Raw genomic sequence first — 23,415 nt, 5'->3', positions numbered from 1 at the left:
CACTGAGAAGTGGATCAAAGAGACCATAGCTGATCTGAATAGGGACCAAACGCGAAACTTTTTTCAGTTTCATGAAATCACCATTGTAAAAAATCCCCCCATTCTACCATTACACATCTGAAATTACTCTCTTCACACACACACACACACACACACACACACACACACACTCACACTCACACACACACACACACACACACACACACACACACTCTACCTGAATGGATTTATTCTTCACATTTGCCTGTTAAAGCACTTCTGATCATTTGGACCTCCACTGAGGGGTTATCTCTTTCATTAAACCTTCCCAAAGTGAAATAGCTATAGGTTGTTTCTGTCTTTTTACTTTTTTGTTTCCCAAGAACTGAATACAGAGACTTGCAAATATTAGATGCTTAATAGATATTTGCAGGATTCAATCGCATAATTTCAAAATCTTCATAGGTCAAAATATGCTGCTTGCTTCTAGACATAATGAAGAAAGCAAGTCTGAGCTCATTTTCTGTATTTTCTTTTTCTTTTCTGAGAGTTTTCTAAAGGAAAAACTAAAAACAAGGATCCTCTAAAGCTATTTGGGGGCTGAATTTCTAGTGGTAGACCCTTAAAGCCCTGTCTTTGCTCTCCGACTAGTATTGGCTAAATTCAGCCTATCCTTCCCTACCTGTGGGAATTTATAAAGTTCCAATAGGGTTCCCATAGAAAAAATCATTTCAGAAGTAGCTCCTCCAATGATCCCTACAGATTTGCCCTCCTTCCCACAGCTGTAATTGGGAATGGTCTGTCCCTGGCCTGACAGCCACATGAGGGAACTCTCCAAGGTCCTCTCATCATTGTGATAGGCATTGTAGATGTGAAATCCCAGAGTAAAGTTGGGTAACAGATTGGGGTTCTTGTTGATTTCTTCTACAGCAAACATTAAAGCCAGAACTTGATAATAGTGTTTGGGCAACCACCTGTGGTAGAAGGAACATAGTCAAGGTCAAGAAATATATCTGATTCTACTCGCTAATGAAAAGGAACTGGACATATTGGAAGAAGAATTTCTTCACCCATACAAAGTCACAATTTTAGGTCCACAACATTTAACTACAGCTATCTTTATACATATATATGTTTAAGCACATTGTTATATTCTGAATATTTATTCTAATCTTAACTCTGGACAACAGGGCTTTTATCATCTTATTCGTATTTGGCCTGAAGGCATCAAGTGTAATTTCAGAAACTCTACCACACCCACTTTCAGATTTTTTACCACAATTAAAACTTCTCAGAAGCTCTCTACAAATACCAATTCATCTGGAAATATTTACAAGCAGCTTCTCCAAGAATGAAAAAATTCTTCAGATAATCAATGCATTAAATTTACTACAATCATGAAAAAGACAAATAAATTAATCAAATATTTTGATACACCTTGAAATCAGTTTGGTAGAAAATTGTTCCCTTCAAAATAGTCAATAACTATAATAAAAGTGTTTGACAAATCCAAAGACTCCAATTTTGGGGATAAGAATTCACTGTTTGACAAAAATTGCTGAGCAAATTGGAAATTATTATGGCAGAAACTAGGCATTGACCCACACTTAATACTGTATACTGAGAAAAGGTAAAAAAAAAAAAAAAGGTTCATGATCTAAGCATAAAAAATGGGATTGTAAGATTTCCTCTCAGTTTACCTCTCAGACTTGTGGATGAAGAAGGAATTTGTGACAAAAGAAGAATTAGAAATCATGATTGATCACAAAATAGAAAATTTTATTATATTAAGTTAAAAAGTTTTGGAATAAACAAAACTAATGCAGAGAAGATTATAAGGAAAGCAATAAATGAGGAAAGCATTTTTACAGTCAAAGGTTCTGATAAAGGCCTCATTTCCAAAATATATAGAGAATTGACTCTAATTCATAAGAAATCAAGCCATTCTCCACTTGATAAATGGTCAAAGAATATGAACAGACAATTTTCAGATCAGGAAATGGAAACTATTTCTAGCCATATGAAAACATGTTCCAAATCATAATTGATCAAAAAAATGCAAATTAAGACAACTCTGAGATACCACTACACACCTCTCAGATTAACTAGAATGACAGGAAAAGGTAATAACGAATGTTGGAGGGGATCTGGGAAAACTGGGACACTGATACCTTGTTGGTGGAATTGTGAATGCATCCAGCCGTTCTGGAGAGTGATTTGGAACTATGCTCAAAAAGTTATCAAACTATGCAAACCCTTTGATCCAGCCATGTTAATGCTGGGCATATATCCCAAAGAGACACAAAAGAAGGGAAAGGGAACTGTTGGTGCAAAAAATGTTTGTGGTGGCCCTTGTTGTAGTGGCTAGAAACTGGAATTGAATGGATGCCCATCAATTGGAGAATGGCTGAATAAATTGTGGTATATGAATGTTTTGGAATATTATTTTTCTGTAAGACATGACCAGCAGGATGACTTCTGAAAGGCCTGGAGAGACTTACATGAATTGATACTGAGTGAAATGAACAGGACCAGGAGATCATTATACACTTCAACAACAATATTATATGATGATCAATTCTGATGGACTTGTTTCTCTTAAACAATGAGATGACCCAAATCAGTTCCAATTCTTTAATAATGAAAAGACTCAGCTACACTCAGCAAAAGAACTTAGGAAATGAGTGTGGACACAACAAAACATTTCCACTCCTGTTTTTGTCTGCTTGCATTTTTGTTTTCCTTCTCAGGTTATTTTTTATCTATTTTCTAAATCCAAGTTTTCTTGTGCAGCAAGATAACTGTATAAATATGTATACATTTATTAGATTTAATATATACTTTAACATATTTAACACGTATTGGTCTACCTGCTATCTAGGGGAGAGAGTGGGAGGAAAGGAAGGGAAAAGTTGGAACAAAAAGTTTTGCAAGGGTCAATGCTGAAAAATTACCCATGCATATGTCTTGTAAATAAAGAGCTATATTAAAAAGGGTAAAGAAAAACAAAGAAAATTGGTTCCTTACCTAAAGACATTTTAATAATAGATGAATAGATGAATAACTCCAAATTGATAAATAATTTAGAAATTTAAAAAAATCATTACAATTAGAGAAATGAGGAAGGAATGATTTCCAGCATTTTAAATTGAAGAAGAATTCATGATCAAAAAAGGAATACAGAAAAAGAAGGTAATATAGAATTTTTTTATTACATAAAAACAGAAATCCAATGTAACTAAAGTTGGAAGGGATCCAGTTAAATGAGAAAAAAAATATTTTTGCTACATTTCCCCTTTTATCCTTTTTTATTTCCATGAATGGATAATGATTCTTATTTGTAACAACAAGTGAAATTTTCCAGTGGAGGAATTGTCAATGGACAATTATCAAGGTAAGAAATCCACCTTATCTCTACATATAACCTCCCATTCTTCAAATTGGCAATGTTAACCAGAAAAAAATTAAAAGATACAAGGACATGGAAAGTAACACTCATATCATTGTGCTGTTCATGAAACAATTACTAGGTTTAACATTCTGGAAAGCAATTTGCAGTCATGATTAACATGTATGATGAAGAAATCCCTCAAAGAGGTAAAAACAAAAAAACAAAAAAGAAGAAGAAAAGAAACTACATGTAATGAAATATATAAAGCATTTCCTTTTTGTAGTAACAAAGATCTGGACATGAAGAAGTGATTACAAAATGACTGAATAAATATGGGCATGCTAATATAATTGAATACTATTATGCTGTTGAACTTGAAGCAATATAATATAATATATGCAGAAGACTTGTCGGAACTGATATAATATGAAGAGAGAAGAGGATAATTTAAACTGTAACAGCAATATTATAAAAGTGAACAATGGCAAAAAACAAAACAAAACAGAATCTCTTAGGAACACAGTGCTTTATAAGGATCACAAAGGACTGAGTATGAAGAATGCATCTATATTTAAAGTTAAGAGGTTAATATACAAAATAAGGCATTTATTTTTATTTGTCTATTGTGGAAATGTGTTTTGCTTAATTATATTTGATAATTTTAAAAATTAATTACAAATAAAATAGAATAAGCACTTACTGATAGTCTTTAGTATTGTATTGAGGATGAAACCAAAACATTTTCCAATAGTTTAATTCAATGAACTTATTTATGAATAAAGGGAAAAATCCTCCAACAATAAGATCCCCATCTCTGTAATCTGTGGGACTGAAAGTCCTTTTTAGGTGGCAGAGAGCCCCTTCCTCCCTGCCCACAGAGGATGGCAACTGTAGGAATAGGAAGAAGAAAAGCAGAGAGGACATCAGAGCGATGGTTCTCCAGCTCCCAGCTAAGGCCGACATTTCTTCTAGCCAAATTTTTCAAATGTTGTGGAGGAAGCAGAGCAATAGCAGTTGTAGCAGTTTCAGGTGCCTGGGAAGGGAGAACTTTCCTGGAGTTAATTGTCTCTTTCTTGAGCAGCTGCTTAAAGTTTTGCTCTGCTCCTCACACCCGTGGATACAGGATGCAATATGCCTTGGGCACATGTCCAAGGTAGAAATATTTCTGGGTACGAGAGGGTGTATTTAAGAGCATTTGTTCTGCCTAAAATATCATTGAAATGTCCTTTGTAGTATATGGGGATAGAATTCTGTGTTTACAATGTTCCACCCTGAGAGAAAGAGCATAGTCCACAAGTTACTCTTGGGACCATTGTTGCTTGAGGCTCTACACCTGTCTCCCTATGTCTGAGTGAAAAATTTGTTTTCTCATCCCTCTTTCCCAACACCTGTGTCCTCCACACAGATGATTGGCATAAAGTGGGTAGGAGCCCCGGTGACTTCTGAAGCAGGGGAATTTAGAATACCATGTGAAAACCTGTGTAGTAATGTGGGTACCTCTGGACTGATGCATCACAGTAGAGCCTATGAAAGATGATGTTGTTAGAAAGAGCTAGTGACTGAACAAGATTAAGGATCGATAGCCAGAGAAACTGAAATCTTCTAGCTCTGGCCCACCTCATTAAATATCCATCAATCAGGGCTAATTTTATTATTCTTATTTGCTAGGGCAATCTTTTCCAAAAGTATATTAAGATTTTGTCTTGGTTTTGAGAAAAAAAAACTTCTGAGTATTAATTTACTAATTATTAGTTAGCCTAATTAATTATTGTTTATTATTTACTCAGAAATTCTCAGGTTTTTTTTTCCTGAATTATATCTCAGTTTCCCCAAATTGTAATAACTCAGTTTCCCTGTGTTATTATGCTATATCCTAAATAAAATTATTATGGGTGTCCTACACACATTAAGCTCTGATAACTCTCACATCCCAGTAAGTAATAAAGTTCCAAGTGGCTTATCTCAAATGTCTGCTGGGATTTGTCCCTCAGATACCCTGTCTCCTGCCCTGGACCTCCTTATCTTGACCTCCAATCTGCCAGGACTAAGTTATGATCCTTTCCTGAAATTATGACTTACCCAGTATTCCTCCTCCTTTTCCCTATTTGCCTTTGTTTCCCTGATAACTGGAGCCCTTTAAAAATCTTTGGAATCAATTGCTCAGTGCTGAATGCTTTAAGACAAGTGGCACATTTAGCTGGCTAGTATCAGGTAGACCAAATTCTCCACTATAGAAATATGAAAAATCCAATTTCTGTCTTGTCTCAATTTCTCTGGTATTACAAACTCTGATCAATGAAAATTTAGTTTAGAAAACTACCAGGACAGATGATTGCTGCTTCCAAATACTGAAAGAACTGTTCCAAAGAGGGAATTAGTTTTTCCATATTTAAAACCAATAGAAATATCAATTATTGTGATTTTTAAGAGACCAAAAATAAGGATCTGTAGATGAAAACCAAAAATGAATCCTGTTCAATTTGACTTTTATAATGGTCAGATTTAGCAGCAAAATGAAAGGGCTTTTGGTAGGGAGTGAATTTTTCACAGCAGTAGAGGTTTCTTGATAAAAGTAGCTTCCTTATTGAACAAACACTTGCCATTCAAAGCTGAATGGATTCCCACTGTGTTTGACCAACCCCTCAATGGCCATGATGTTTCCACCAAACTAGTTAATCTGTTAAGTATCACCCCAAAAAGGCATGAGCTTCTTTTTTGCTTCTTTCCTTAAAGGAATAATAATCTATGAACTTTATTTTAAAGTCAATAAATGTCTTCAATTCCACTTCTTGTTAGGATTCTTTACCTCTTGGCAACAATGGGTAATACTACAAACAAGGATCTTTTTTTTATCTCCTCTCACTAGGAAACTATAACAAAAAGTAACTTCTCCATCTGATTCTTCTCAGAAAAAGTTCTAATAGAAAGACAAATATTGACTATTTTTTTTCTTCTTAGCAGCAAGTGAATGTAAGAACTCTTCTCTTTCCTTAGCCAACCATTGCTCCTAGAAACACCTGACAATATGCAGAATGTTATGATTTTTTTTTTGTTAACACACCTGGGTTAAAAATCTCTTATCTTTCTGGACTCATGAATAAAAGTTGTTGAACAAATCAATCTTAGCTTACAGTTAGTAACCAAATTTATGATAACAAAAATTAGCAATTTATAACACCTTCAGTGTTCCCAATGGCCTTATAAGTTTTATCTCATTTCATCCTGATAACAATCCTAGAGGGTACTTGCAATTATTACTCCCATTTTTTATAGCTGTGTAAACTAAGGCAAACAAATTCAATGACTTGTCCAGAGTTATGGAAGCAGGGAATATCTAAGACCACAAATAGTAAAGGAACTCAGGGATGTAGAAGGCTCTTCAGCCCAGAGAGAACCTGCTGATAGTGTCTGGTTTGGCTCTCTATCTCCCCTAAGGGCTCTCAGACTTCCTGAGAAGTCAAGAGGCAGTGACAACATATATTGTAATTAAACAGAGTGATACCAGGTGGATAAGAGACATTTACACACAATAGCGAGTTTTTGTCATTGTTGGTGTTGTTGTTATAATTGTAACTTTTTTTTTTTGTTTGTTTTAAATTTTTTATTTAATAATTACATTATATTGACACTCATTTCTGTTCCGATTTTTTTTTCCCCTCCCTCCCTCCACCCCCTCCCCTAGATGGCAAGCAGTCCTTTATATGTTGGATATGTTGCAGTATATCCTAGATACAATATATGTTTGCAGAACCGAACAGTTCTCTTGTTGCGTAGGGAGAATTGGATTCAGAAGGTATAAATAATCCGGGAAGAAAAACAAAAATGCAGATAGTTCACATTCGTTTCCCAGTGTTCTTTCTTTGGGTGTAGCTGCTTTTGTCCGTCATTTATCAAATGAAACTCAGGTCTCTTTGTCAAAGAAATCCACTTCCATCAAAATATGTCCTCATACAATATCGTTGTCGAAGTGTATAATGATCTCCTGGTTCTGCTCATTTCACTTAGCATCAGTTCATGTAGGTCTCTCCAAGCCTCTCTGTATTCATCCTGCTGGTCATTTCTTACAGAACAATAATATTCCATAACATTCATATACCACAATTTACCCAGCCATTCTCCAATTGATGGGCATCCATTCATTTTCCAGTTTCTAGCCACTACAAACAGGGCTGCCACAAACATTTTGGCACATACAGGTCCCTTTCCCTTCTTTAGTATTTCTTTGGGATATAAGCCCAATAGAAACACTGCTGGGTCAAAGGATATGCACATTTTGATAATTTTTTGGGCATAATTCCAGATTGCTCTCCAGAATGGTTGGATTCGTTCACAACTCCACCAACAATGTATTAGTGTCCCAGTTTTCCCGCATCCCCTCCAACATTCATCATTATTTTTTCCTGTCATCTTAGCCAATCTGACAGGTGTGTAGTGGTATCTCAGAGTTGTCTTAATTTGCATTTCTCTGATCAATAATGATTTGGAACACTCTTTCATATGAGTGGTAATAGTTTCAATCTCATCCTCTGAAAATTGTCTGTTCATATCCTTTGACCATTTATCAATTGGAGAATGGCTTGATTTCTTATAAATTTGAGTCAGTTCTCTATATATTTTGGAAATGAGGCCTTTATCAGAACCTTTAACTGTGAAAATGTTTTCCCAGTTTGTTGCTTCCCTTCTAATCTTGTTTGCATTAGTTTTATTTGTACAAAGGCTTTTTAATTTGATGTAATCGAAATTTTCTATTCTGTGATCAGTAATGGTCTCTAGTTCATCTTTGGTCACAAATTTCTTTCTCCTCCACAAGTCTGAGAGATAAACTATTCTATGTTCCTCTAATTTATTTATAATCTCGTTCTTTATGCCTAGGTCATAGACCCATTTTGATCTTATCTTGGTATATGGTGTTAAGTGTGGGTCCATGCCTAATTTCTGCCATACTAATTTCCAATTATCCCAGCAGTTTTTATCAAATAATGAATTCTTTTCCCAGAAGTTAGGGGCTTTGGGTTTGTCAAACACTAGATTGCTATAATTGACTATTCTGTCTTGTGAGCCTAGCCTTTTCCACTGATCCACTAATCTATTTCTTAGCCAATACCAAATGGTTTTGGTAACTGCTGCTTTATAATATAATTTTAGATCAGGTACAGCTAGGCCACCTTCATTTGATTTTTTTTTCATTAGTTCCCTTGAGATTCTCGACTTTTTATTGTTCCATATGAATTTTGTTGTTATTTTTTCTAGATCAATAAAATATTTTCTTGGAAGTCTGATTGGTATAGCACTAAATAAATAGATTAGTTTAGGGAGTATTGTCATCTTTATTATGTTCGCTCGGCCACTCCAAGAGCACTTAATATTTTTCCAATTATTTAAGTCTGACTTTATTTGTGTGGAGACTTTTTTATAATTTTGCTCATATAATTCCTGACTTTCCTTTGGTAGATAGATTCCCAAATATTTTATGGTATCAACAGTTATTCTGAATGGAATTTCTCTTTGTATCTCTTGCTGTTGGGTTTTGTTGGTGATGTATAAAAATGCTGAGGATTTATGGGGATTTATTTTGTAGCCAGCTACTTTGCTAAAATTATGAATTATTTCCAATAGCTTTTTGGTAGAATCTCTGGGGTTCTCTAGGTATACCATCATATCATCTGCAAAGAGTGATAGTTTGGTTTCCTCATTGCCTACTCTAATTCTTTTTATATCTTTCTCGACTCTTATTGCCGAGGCTAGTGTTTCTAATACGATATTAAATAATAATGGTGATAGTGGGCAACCTTGCTTCACTCCAGATCTTACTGGGAAAGGTTCCAGTTTTTCCCCATTGCATATGATGCTTACTGATGGTTTTAAATATATGCTCCTGACTATTTTAAGGAAAAGTCCATTTATTCCTATGCTCTCAAGTGTTTTTATTAGGAATGGATGTTGGATTTTATCAAATGCTTTTTCTGCATCTATTGAGATGATCATGTGGTTTTTGTTTGTTTGGTTATTGATATAGTCAATTATGCTAATAGTTTTCCTAATATTGAACCAGCCCTGCATTCCTGGTATAAATCCTACTTGGTCATAGTGTATTATCCTGGTGACAATTTTCTGTAATCTTTTTGCTAATATTTTATTTAAGATTTTAGCATCAATATTCATTAGGGAGATTGGTCTATAATTTTCTTTCTCTGTTTTCAGCCTACCTGGTTTAGGTATCAGTACCATATCTGTGTCATAAAAGGAGTTTGGTAGGACTCCTTCAATCCCTATTTTTTCAAATAGTTTATATAACATTGGAGTTAATTGTTCTTTAAATGTTTGGTAGAATTCACATGTAAATCCATCTGGTCCTGGGGATTTTTTCTTAGGGAGTTGATTGATAGTTTGTTCTATTTCTTTTTCTGAGATGGGACTGTTTAGGATATTTACTTCTTCCTCTGTTAGTTTGGGCAAGCTGTATTTTTGGAGGTATTTTTCTATTTCATTTAAGTTGTCGAATTTATTGGCATAAAGTTGAGCAAAGTAACTCCTAATTATTGCTCTAATTTCCTCTTTGTTACTGGTGAGTTCTCCCTTTTCATTTTTAAGACTAACAATTTGATTTTCCTCTTTCCTTTTTTTAATCAGATTTACTAAGGGTTTGTCTATTTTGTTGGTTTTTTCATAGAACCAACTCTTAGTTTTATTAATCATTTCAATAGTTTTTTTACTTTCAATTTTATTGATCTCTCCTTTTATTTTTAGAATTTCAAGTTTAGTGTTTGACTGGGGGTTTTTAATTTGTTCCTTTTCTAGCATTTTTAGTTGCAAACCCAATTCATTGATCTTCTCTTTCTCTATTTTATACAAATAGGCCTCTAGAGATATGAAATTTCCCCTTATTACCGCTTTGGCTGCATCCCATACATTTTGGTATGATGTCTCATTATTATCGTTTTCTTGGGTGAAGTTATTAATTATGTCTATGATTTGCTGTTTTACCCAATCATTCTTTAGTATGAGATTATTTAGTTTCCAATTATTTTTTGGTCTACTTCCCCCTGCTTTTTTGTTGAATGTAATTTTCATTGCATCGTGGTCTGAAAAGGATGCATTTACTATTTCTGCCTTACTACATTTGAGTTTGAGGTTTTTATGTCCTAATATATGGTCAATTTTTGTATAGGTTCCATGAACTGCTGAAAAGAAAGTGTATTCCTTTCTGTCTCCATTACATTTTCTCCAGAGATCTATCATATCTAGCTTTTCTAGTATTCTGTTTACCTCTTTGACTTCTTTCTTATTTATTTTCTGGTTTGATTTATCTAATTCTGAGAGTGCAAGGTTAAGATCTCCCACTATTATAGTTTTACTGTCTATTTCTTCTTGCAGCTCTCTTAGTTTCTCTTTTAAGAATTTAGATGCTACCCCACTTGGTACATATATGTTTAATATAGATAGTGCTTCATTATCCATGCTACCCTTTAGCAAGATATAGTGTCCTTCCTTATCTCTTTTAATTAGGTCAATTTTTGCTTTAGCTTGATCTGAGATCAGGATGGCTACCCCTGCTTTTTTGACTTCACCTGAAGCATAGTAGATTTTGCTCCAACCTTTTACCTTTAACCTGCATGTATCTCCCCGCTTCAGGTGTGTTTCCTGTAAACAACATATTGTAGGATTCTGGCTTTTAATCCATTCTGCTAACCGCTTCCTCTTTATGGGGGAGTTTACCCCGTTCACGTTTATGGTTAGAATGACCAATTCTGTATTACTTGCCATCTTGTTAACCCCGGTTTATGCTTTCCTCCCTTCTTTCCCCTTTCCCCCCCTTCCAAGTATTAAGCTTGTGAGCACCCCTTGCTTCTCACAGCCCTCCCTTTTTAGTGTCCCTCCCCCCGCCTTAGAGTTCCTCCCCCTGTCTTACCCCTTTCCCTCCCAGTTCCCGTATTCCCTTCCCCTTAGCTTATTCCTTCCCTTTCCACTTTTCCCTTCTCACTTTTCAATGAGATGGGAGAAGTTTCACCATAGATTGAATATGTCTTAAGATTTTTCACTTAAAGCCAATTCTGAAGGCAGTAAGATACCCACTATATTCATCCCCCTCCATTCTTTCTCTCAGATATAATAGGTTTCCTATGCCTCTTCATGAGATGTACTACCCCCACTTTACCCTTTTTCTGGTACAATGTCCTTTCCACATCAATTTCTAGAACAAGGTATACAAGTATTCTTTATACATCTATATAGTCAAAATATAGTTCCCAAGATTAATCTTTACCTTTTTAGATTTCTCTTGAGTTCTATATTTGTAGATCAAACTTTTTGTTAAGTTCTGGTTTTTTCATCAGAAATAGATGAAATTCGCTTACTTCATTGAATGTCCATCTTCTTCCCTGGAAAAAGATGCTCATTCTCGCTGGGTAAGTTATTTTTGGTTGCATACCAAGTTCCTTAGCCTTTCGGAATATCATATTCCAGGCCCTTCGATCTTTTAATGTGGATGCTGCCAGATCCTGGGTGATCCTTATTGTGGCTCCTTGATACTTGAATTGGGTTTTTCTAGCCGCTTGCAATATTTTTTCTTTCATCTGAGGGTTCTGGCATTTGGCCACTATATTCCTTGGTGTTTTGATTTTAGGATCCCTTTCAGTGGGTGATCGATGAATCCTTTCAATGTTTATTTTTTCCTCTGTTCCTATGACTTCTGGGCAGTTCTCTTTGATAATTTCCTGGAAGACAGTGTCCAGGCTCTTTTTTTCATCATGTTTTTCTGGGAGTCCAATGATTCTCAGATTGTCTCTCCTGGATCTGTTTTCCAGGTCTGTTGTCTTTCCCAGAAGGTATTTCACATTTTTCTCCATTGTTTGATTTTTTTGGATTTGCTTGACTGATTCTTCTTGTCTCCTCGAGTCATTCAATTCCACTTGTTCAATTCTGATTTTCAGTGAAGTATTCTCTTCACTCACTTTTTTAAAATCTTTCTCTAATTGTCCCATTGAGTTCTTTTGTTCTGTGGAATTTTTTTCCATTTCGCCAATTTTGTTTTCCAGTTCACCAATCCTATTTTTCAAGGATTTTACTTCTTTATCCACTCTCTCTTTAACTTTCTCCAGGCTCTTTTGCCAAGCCTCCCTCTCCTTTTCCCAAGCTTCCTTCTCCTTTTGCCAAGCCTCACTCTGCTTTCCCCATTTTTCTTCTAGCTCCCTTGTGAGAGCCTTTTTAATCACTTCTATGAGGTTCATCTGTGCTGAGGAACAGACGATCTCCTCCTTTGGGGAATCACCTGGGGACTGCCTGTTTTTAGTCTCCTCAGGATTTAGAGTCTGCTCTCTATCTGTGTAGAAGCTGTCAAGGGTTAAAGTCCTCTTCAGCTTCTTGCTCATTCTGTCTATTAATCAGAGACAAACTACCAAAGAAAAACAGAAAAAACTGGAGTCTTTCTTTGGGGGGGGCTGGGTGTGTTATCGAGCTTCCTCTACAGACTGCAGGGGGCAGCAGTGAGGCACTAGCAGGACTGTGCTGCGCCTGCGCTCTGAGATCCCAGAGCGTGCTGAGTCACTGAGGGGGGGGGAAGGGGGGGGCGGCCAGGTCCTGAGAGACTCCAGCTGTTTGCGGTTGTGTTCTTCAGCCCCGGTGTTTTTAGCTTCTCTGCTGGGCTGCTGATTTGCTGCAGGTTCCAAACCTGTAGCGAAGCTCTCCCTGCAGAGACGGCTACGATCACTCCCCACCCCCTCTCCAGTCTGCTCCCGTGCTCTCACTGCCGCTGCCCTCAGCCTGCGCCCGATCTAAAACCGCCCCAGCCCTCCAGTAAAGACAGACCTTTCTTGGCGGATCTCAAGGATGGCTTCTCTTGGTAACTATATGTGGGTTTTTTTCAGTCAAGCATTGATTCAGAGGCTTGTAATGAAGTGGATAGTGAGAGAAAGCGCGGAGCTTATGCAACTGTGAGCCTCCTCTCCGCCATCTTAACCGGAAGTAATTGTAACTTTTTATTGACAGAACATATGCCTGGGTAATATTTTTAAACAACATTATCCCTTGCACTCACTTCTATTCTGACTTTTCCCTTTCCTCCCTCCCCTGGATGGCAAGCAATCTTATACATGTTAAATATGTTATAGTATATCCTAGATACAATATGTATGTGTAGTACCGAACAGTTCTCTTGTTGCACAGAAAAAATCGGATTCAGAAAGTAAAAATAACCTGGGAAGAAAAACAAAAATGCAAACAGTTTACACTCATTTCCCAGTGTTCTTTCTTTAGGTGTAACCACTTCTGTCTATCATTGATCAACTGGAACTGAATTAGATCTTCTCTTTGTCGAAGAAATCCACTTCCATCAGAATACATCCTCATATAGTATCATTGTTGAAGTATATAATGCTCTCCTGGTTCTGCTCATTTCACTTAGCATCAGTTCATGTAAGTCTTGCCAGTCCTCCCTGTATTCATCCTGATGGTCATTTCTTACAGAACAATAATATTCCATAACATTCATATACCACAATTTACCCAACCATTCTCCAATTGATGGGCATCCATTCATTTTCCGGCTTCTAGCCACTACAAACAGAGCCACTGCTGGGTATGTGGCAGTAAAGTGTGTATGTGGCAGAAAAATGGCTGGAAGGACAGGATGTTTATTTAAAAGATTGATAACTAGCTCAGAATAATCTGCAACGTGGCAGGACAAAGGATAAAGGAAATCTAGGCTGGACAGGATGTGAAAGGGGTCTATAAAAGTATTGTAACTGCACCAGAGGGAAGCAGGAGTTTCAGAGGAGTTTTAGAGGAGTTACAGAGGGGAGTCACAGAGAAAAAATGTAGAGCAGATAATAAACATTTACTGTGTAAAACAAACTGGTATGGCCCAGGTATTTTGTGAGAAAGACCACAGCTGGAGGAGAATTGTGCCAGAGACGTCCGAAGACCTGGAATGGTAAGAATCCAATTGAGACCCTCTTGGTGAGTAGAGGGATTCTTATAGACTGCCACAAACATTTTGGCACATACTGGTCCCTTTCCCTTCTTTAGTATTTCTTTAGGATATAAGCCCAGTAGTAGCACTGCTGGATCAAAGAGTATGCAGAGTTTGATAACTTTTTGGGCATAATTCCAGATTGCTCTCCAGAATGGTTGGATTTGTTCACAACTCCACCAATAATGCATCAATGTCCCAGTTTTCCCACATTCCCTCCAACATTCATCATTATTTTTTCCTGTTATCTTAGCCAATCTGACAGGTGTGTAGTGGAATAGCAAGTTGTTTATATACTCCTGCATGAGCAGTATATAGTTAGCACATGCCCAGTGTGCTATGGTTGTATAAAAGTATTAGGGTATATAAGGCTGAGAGAATTTGGAATAAAAAGACTCCTTGTTTGACCATCACTGTGAGCCCCACCTCTTATTCCTTTTCTAAGACCAAAGACTGAGGCTGGTATCAAGATCCTTCAGAGAGCAAGTCTAGACACAATATTTGTACTTTTAACTCTTTCCAGTCTGATGTTTGACATTATTCAAATGAATTTTTTTAGAAGTTACCCATGATCACCTGGTGGTCAAATTTAATGACATTTTCTCAGTTCTCATCTTTGACTTCTTTGCAGCTTTTGACACTGTCAATCAATCAATCAATCAACATTTGTTAAGTATCTACATTGTGCCAGGCACTGTGCATCACCCCTTTTCCTTAATACTCTCTCTTCTCTAAATGGCCATTAAACTGTGAAAACATAGATTTCTTTCTGTCTGTTTGCTTATTTCCATTCTCCTTTGCTAGTTATTCATTGAAGTCATTCCCAAAAGCCTTGCATATTTAACAAGATCTATGACCTGGGCCTTCATCCATTTTACTTTTATATACTTAGTATAATTTGATTAAACTCTACATAATCTAAATCGAACTCATTATCATCTCCCTCTCTACTCCCAATTTTCCCTCTGAATTTTCCTATTATTGTCAGTGTCATCACTATCTTCCCAGTCACCCAAGCTCATCACCTGGGGAATGTCCTTTGGGGGAATGTACATTTTTGTTGCTGTTTCCACAGGTGGTGCTGGGTCTTTCTTCCAAATAACTTGTCAAAAGCTTGTGGAAATTAACTCAAAATGAAGTTTACAATGGAAGTGCTGAGAGACCTTTAAATCTAGTATCATAAATTAGCAATGCCATAATCCTTCACCTCTTACTTCAAAGACAATAAGTGAATGTTATTAACATGCTCCCAGAGTTCATTTTAGACAAACTAATATATAATGTAGATATAGTAGGTGTTAAGTTGTATGTAAATATCAGAATAAATCTTGATTTAGGAACTAGAGTTATTTTTTTAAAATTTTCCTGGTCTATTCTCAGACGAAGAAATTGAAACTATTTCTAGCTATATGAAAAAGTGCTCCAAGTCATTATTAATCAGAGAAATGCAAATTAAGACAATTCTGAGATACCACTACATACCTGACAGATTGGCTAGAATGACAGGGAAAGATAATGAGGGATGTTCGAGGGCATGTGGGAAAACTGGGACACTGATACATTGTTGGTGAAATTGTGAATATATCCAGCCATTCTGGAGAGTAATTTGGAACTATGCTCAAAAAGTTATCAAATTGTACATACCCTTTGATCCAGCAATGTTACTACTGGGCATATATCCCAAAGAGATTTTTTAAAAGGGAAAGGGACCTGTATGTGCAAGAATCTTTGTGGCAGCCCTCTTTGTAGTGGCCAGAAACTGGAAACTGAGTAGATATCCATCAATTGGAGAATGGCTAAATAAATTGTGATATATGAATATTATGTATTTTATCTTTCTGTATGAAATGACCAGCAGGATGATTTCAATAGGGCCTGGAGAGACTTACATGAACTGATGCTAAGTGAAATGAGCAAGACCAGAAGATCATTATGTACTTCAACAACAATACTATATGATGATCAATTCTCATGGATGTGGCCCTCTTCAACAATGAGATGAACCAAATCAGTTCCAATAGAGCTATAATGAACTGAACCAGCTACACGCAGTGAAAGAACTTTGGGAGATGACTAGGAACCATTACATAGAATTCCCAATCCCTCATTTTTGTCCACTTGCATTGTTATTTCCTTTAAAGGCTAATTGGACACTATTTCAAAGTCCAATTCTTTTTGTATAGCAAAATAACTGTTTGGACATGTATACATATATTGTATTTAACTTATACTTTAACATATTTAACATGTATCGGTCAACCTGCCATCTGGGGGAAGGGGGGAAAAGTCAGAACAAAAGATTTTGCAATTGTCAATGCTGAAAAATTACCCATGCATATATCTTGTAAATAAAAAGCTATAATAACAATAAAAAAACAAAGAAAAGTTTTCCTGGTGTTCCTGTGGAGCTGCAGAAGGATCACATAGCATTTGGGGATGAAGATGCAGCCTAACAAGCCAGGGCTGGAGCTAAAGATGGAGATCTCCATGGCCACCATTATCTTCCCCTTGGTGCTCAAGTACATGGAGGAGGAGACTAGACACTGCAGAATGCCAGCTTGCTGAAAGTGAAGAACTTGGCTTCCTTGAAAATAGCAGGGAGATTTCTGGCTAGAAAAGCCACAGTGACGCTTACCATGGCCAAGACTCCCATTAGCTCAGGAAAAATTAGAAGGCAATGAAGGAACTACATAACCATATAAATGCAAATCTTTTTTACAAATAATATTCACAAAGTGCTTTTTAAATATGAGATGTTATTCTTAGTAGTAAGGACAATAATAAAAAGTAATAAAAAGAATAAATATGAAAGTAGCATGTCAAAGTCAAAAAAGGAGGTTTATTGATGACTTCATTTCCTGGATTTGGGCCATCCTCATCTCTCTAAGTGTTCATTTCCTTACCTTGGTGTTCTCTGTTCTTTGCAGGTTCTTCTCAACCAAATATGATTCTATTGCACTTAACATGGTTCCTTTACTGATCAGTGACTATTGCAATAATTTTCTTCATATTTTCCTTGAGGCCTTGTTCTAGGTCAGAGTGGTTCATCATTATGCATTTTTTTTCCTTATTTTCCCCTCACATTCGCAGTAATTCCCCAAATTTCTTCCTATTTATTCACTTTGTCAGCTTAAACTATATGCATCTTCCCACAAATCAGATTCTTATGTTCAAAGAATTGAATTTTAGGCTCAAAAGAAGACACTGTCAAGCAGAAAGACAAGGAATTTCATGAGGGACAGATGAGATCAGGGTAGATATATTGGTGCCTTCTTGGCATGCATCATGTAGCATATGAATAAACATCCAGGAAAGAATCTGGAGATAAATTGGAAAATATGATAGATTACAGTCTTATGCCCTGGCTGGAATCCCAGCAGTCTTTAATATCTATCTGACTTGGATGGTCACTTTATTTACTCTTTTGTTGTATATATGTATGTATGTATGTATGTGTGTGTATTTTTATTTTGCCCTTGCTCTCTTGATAGGATAGAATTGTTGAAAACACTTAAGCCCTACCTAAATGTAAGAGATCATTGTAAATAAGTATTTCTTCCAGCAATCTATCACTGAACAATTGAGCTACAGAAAAACTGGGCAAGAAAATGCTAATTTAATGGACCTTGAATCCATAAACTCTCAATAATATGGATCACTGTGGACATTCAATTTATTTGACCTTTCTTCCACACTTTCCTGAAACTCTGGACATTTTGTTCTGTAGAGGGCGGTAGATAGTGGGGGAACTCTGGGTACGATATAAAACTCTTCAGCCCAGTGGGAACTGCTGAAAATGTCTGGTTTGGCTCCCCATCTTCCCTAAGGGCTCTCAGCCTTCCTGAGAAGTCAAGAAGGGCAGGCCACCTGTGTTCTACTTGAAGCAAGGTATACTCACAGGAAAAAGAGGCATTTCCATATCAATAGCAGGGTGCTTATAGTTAGCACTACCTCAGTATGATGTGATGATGTAAAGGTTCTCTAGTTGGCATATGCTTTGTGTGCTGTGATGATGTAATCATACTAAGGTATTGAAGAGCTGAGAGGACTTGAAATAAAGGAACTCCATCTTTGACCATCCTGCTAAGTCTCCTGCCTCCTTCACTCCTCCAAAGACTTAGGCTGGTCCCAAGATTCTCCAGTGAGCTTGTTTGGATAGCATATTTTGGGACCACAATTTGGGGGCTCTAGAAAGCACACTACATTTTAGCACCTAAACATGAGGCTCTAGACACGAGGCCCTACACTCAGTAGTTTGACTGATGTGATTGTGCAGTTCAGTGGAGAAGTCCCAGTGACCCAGAAATTGGGTAAGAATAATAATAGGCAAGTAGGAAAATTCAGTAAGGGCTAAATTAGTCACTTTCATTTTTCAGCTGAAATTTTCCATTGTCTGATTGTAACCAGGAAGAATTATTCAGCTTTCTTTTGCTATTCTAGATCCATGTTTGATGAGGAGGAATAGAAGTGTCCTCACAGACTTACCTGTCCTTCTGGATAGGGGACTCAATCAAAATAGTATCCAGACTTTCCTCCCTGGGCTTTCATCTGGAATCTAAGATCATAGCTTCTAATGTCACTGGAGTAAGGAGGTACACAAAGAAGTATCCAAAGGCTTTTGAAGCAGCATTATTCATGAGTTACCAATGCTTAGTTTGTATTAGCAACATACACAATCTGATTGTTCTGCAAAAACCCCCAATTCTGTTTTTTTTTACTTTAATTTTTCTTTTATTTGATGATTTGCCTAGAAACAAATGGTTGATGCAGCAAGTCCACATTAACAACTAGCTATTTCCTCTTAGTAATATAATCAATTTGACTTTTTTGTGGCAATGTTCAATGTTTGCCAAATCTTGTTCCTTTTTTTTAAAAACAATGAATATTTAGTTTTTCATTAAAGCTTTTTATTTCAAAAACATGTGCATGGATAATTTTTCAACATTAACCTTTGTAAAACTTTGTGTTCCAGTTTTCCCACACTGCATCCCCTCAGTTTCCAATTTCTTGCCACTACAAAAAGGGCTGCTGCAAACATTCGGTGTCCATGTGAGTATACCAGTCATTTCAACAAAGCTTGGATTACTTTTCTTGCAAAAAGTCCCAGATAATTAAAAATCCTACAAGTTGTATTTCTTCCCTATTGCAGAAGAGATCTTGCTTTTAGGGTCAGAAGAAATAGTTGAGGTTTTCATAATTAGTCAATATAAATAAATAGACGAAAATAATAGAATGGGAAATATAAGAGAGGTGTTGGAAAAATAGATATTAAGGGAAACTTTCATGTAATAATGATAAGAGTTTAACAGAAGCAGAACATAATCTGAACAGCTGGGAAGAAAACACAGAAGAATAATACAACCAAGGTCTTCACATTGCCAATAACCATGAATCAAACACCTTGGAGAATAAAATCAAGTGTGGCTTAGGAAGTATTGCTAATAATAATGCTAGTGGAAATAATAGAATTCTGCCAGTGCTTTTTAAAACTCTAAAATATGTTTTTAAAATGTTGCATTCAATATGCCAGTCAATTTGAAAAGCCCAACAGTGGCCAGTGAATTGAAAGATTAGTCTACGTGCCCATTTTAAAGAAGGAAAATCGCAAGGAATTTTTAAATTCTTGAACAATTGCACTATTTCACAAGCCAATAAGCTCATATTTATGATTTTTAACCTAGGCTTCAACAATATGTGAAACCCGTGTTACCCAAACAACAGGCTGGTTTTCAAAGAAGCAGAAGAACTAGAGATCAAAAGGCCAACATTTATTGGATTTTTCAGAATGCAAGGGAGATTTAGTGAAAAAAAAATCTATCTGAATTTTCAGAGGATGAAATTGAAACTATTACCACTCATATGAAAGAGTGTTCCAAATCATTATTGATCAGAGAAATGAAAATTAAGACAACTCTGAGATACCACTACACACCTGTCAGATTGGCTAAGATGACAGGAAAAAATAATGATGAATGTTGGAGGGGATGCGGGAAAACTGGGACACTAATGCATTGTTGGTGGAGTTGTGAACGAATCCAACCATTCTGGAGAGCAATCTGGAATTATGCCCAAAAAATTATCAAATTGTGCATACCCTTTGATCCAGCAGTGTTTCTATTGGGCTTATATCCCAAAGAAATACTAAAGAAGGGAAAGGGACCTGTATGTGCCAAAATATTTGTAGCAGTCCTGTTTGTAGTGGCTAGAAACTGGAAAATGAATGGATGCCCATCAATTGGAGAATGGCTGGGTAAATTGTGGTATATGAATGTTATGGAATATTATTGTTCTGTAAGAAATGACCAGCAGGATGAATACAGAGAGGACTGGTGAGACTTACATGAACTGATGCTAAGTGAAATGAGCAGAACCAGGAGATCATTATACACTTCGACAACGATATTGTATGAGGACATATTTTGATGGAAGTGGATTTCTTTGACAAAGAGACCTGAGTTTCAATTGATAAATGACAGACAGAAGCAGCTACACCCAAAGAAAGAACACTGGGAAATGAATGTGAACTATCTGCATTTTTGTTTTTCTTCCCGGGTTATTTATATCTTCTGAATCCAATTCTCCCTGTGCAACAAGAGAACTGTTTGGTTCTGCAAACATATATTGTATCTAGGATATATTGCAACATATCTAACATATATAGGACTGCTTGCCATCTAGGGGAGGGGGTGGAGGGAGGGAGGGGAAAAATCGGAACAGAAATGAGTGCAAGGGATAATGTTGTAAAAAAATTACCCTGGCATGGATTCTGTCAATATAAAGTAATTATTAAATAAAAATTTAAAATAAAAAATAAATAAATAAGAATGATGAAAAAAAAATCTGTCTGCTACATTGACTACATGTTGACCTTTTGATTTACCACAAATGTGGCAAGTGACCAAAGAAATGGGAAAACGGATCATCTTACTTGTCTCCCAAGCAAATTGTGTATGAGCCAAGATGCAACAATTAGAACTAAGCATACAACAACTGATTTGTTGAAAATTGAAAAAAAAATATGAGAAGACTGTATGTTATCAACTTATTTATTTAATTTATATGCAAGGTACATCATGAGAAACAGAAGGCTGGATGAAAGAAAAACTGAAATTAAGTTTTCCAGGAGAAGTACAAATAATCTCAGATATGTGGACAACAACTTTCTTAGGGGAAAAATGAAGAAGAATGAAAAAGTCTCTTGCTTAGAATGAAACAATTGGCTTCAAGGTGAAAATTAAAGAAAAACAAGATCTTGGACACTGATTTCATTACTCTGTTGTCAACAGAGGGAAAATGAATGGAAATTGTGGCTTTTTATTTTCTTAACTTCAAAGATCACTGCAGATAGTGACTGCAACCATGAAATTAAGACACTTGCTCCTTGGAAGAAAAGCCATGGCAAGTCTAGAAAGCATATTAAAATCAGAGACATCACTTTGTCAACAAAAATTCGTACAGGTAAAGCTATTTTTTTCCTATTAACAATATATGGCTATGAGAATAGGAATAGCAGGAAAGCTGAATTCTATAGAATCAACACTTTCAAATTCTGGCATTATAGATTTTTGAAAGTTCCTGCATTAGCAAAAATGATTGAATTAATTAAACATTTACAAAAAGCAATACAGTGTATTCAATTGAAAGATCAAATAATAATAATGCCTCAGTTCTTCAGGCACAAACTAAGAAGAGACTTACTGGAAAAGACTTTGATGTTGTGAAAGATTAAAGACAAAAGCAAAGAGTTATTGCAGAGGATGAGATATATGATGAAATTATGGGGGAAAATAATCATAGATTTGGAATAACTTCAAGAAATAGCACTGGATAGAATGGCCTGGTGTGCTACATTCCATGGAGTCACATATATTTGGATAAGACTGAATGACAGAGGAATAACAACAGGAGGTGGTGCTGTATTTTCTCCCAGTACTGAAATTTTAAATCTTCTGGGAAGGAGAAAATGTTAATTATCAGTATTTATTACCAATGATGATTTTCCCAAGTCTCTTTAATTAAGTATAAAGTATTTTAAAAGGATAATAAAGATTTCATAAGTCATAAAAAAATCTGAGGTCTAAACTTTGTTAAATACTCCAGTGAATATCTTCACAACAACAAATACTAAAACCCCTTTTCATGTGTCTGTGTATGCACTCATTCATGTGTCTCTGTATGTGCAGAGTGTAACAGTATCATCATTGATTATTCTTTCCACATAAAAGTGATCACCGTTATTAAGTAACACTGTGCAAATGATTCTGACTGAATCGAGTGTGAACAGTAGCTATCCATTTCCTTGAATCATTTAAAGTTATCATTTGAGAGACTTGGTCATAAACAAAGGAATTTATATAAAGGTCAGTAACTTTTTCAGAATTAAAATTTCTGAGGATCTGGAAGTGGAGATACTGGAACAAGCTTGGTATTTCAATATTCCTCTGGAGAGCAAAGTGAAGAGTGAGTTATCAGTTCTACACAAAACATTTTTCAGCAAAAGCCCTAGAGTAATGGAAGTGCTGAGAAAATTTTAGCTCCTTTTCTAATTCCCATTCCTATCCCCTATCTATTTACAGAGAGCATAAAAAAAAAAAAAAAAAAAACATGGTTTTTCGGTACAAAAATGTTTCTAGGAACCTGAATTTTGCCTCAATTATGAAAAGGTCAAAGAAGCAAAGTAACATTATAAGAAAAAAAATAAGGCAATGAATGAGTGATAGGAAATTTTGAAAAAAATGGAGATGACTATAGTCTATCATGTGAGAATTGCTTGATGAAATCTGAAATTGTAAATTTGAGCAGAACAGATAGAAATTGGGCATATAACCTGGTTATAATTACTTATGAATTTATCACATTAAAGGAAAACAGACATTCTGTTTAGTCCCAGAAGGAAGGCTCAGTGTAATGATAATGATGATGATGATGATGATAGTGGTGGTAGGATTGTTCAAAAGTTTGGAATACACTACCAGGAAGAGTTACTTAATTCCAAAATTATTTCCTGGATGTTGGCATCCTTCAAGCAGCAGCAGCTAGATGATCAATTACCAGTTATATTATACTGGGGATTTATTTT

At 36.0% G+C, this 23,415-nt stretch overlaps 1 pseudogene; it reads left to right on the top strand.

Annotated features, from left to right (window-relative positions):
• Positions 1-14,223: 14,223 nt before the first annotated feature.
• Positions 14,224-23,415, top strand: part of LOC127557652 (vomeronasal type-2 receptor 26-like) — a 54,853-nt pseudogene continuing 45,661 nt past the window's right edge.

This window comes from Antechinus flavipes, chromosome 3 (genome assembly GCF_016432865.1).
Source record: "Antechinus flavipes isolate AdamAnt ecotype Samford, QLD, Australia chromosome 3, AdamAnt_v2, whole genome shotgun sequence".
In the NCBI taxonomy this organism is placed as follows: Eukaryota; Metazoa; Chordata; class Mammalia; order Dasyuromorphia; family Dasyuridae; genus Antechinus; species Antechinus flavipes.
Note: the sequence above shows the minus strand (reverse complement) of the source record. Positions and strands in the feature narration are given on the sequence as shown.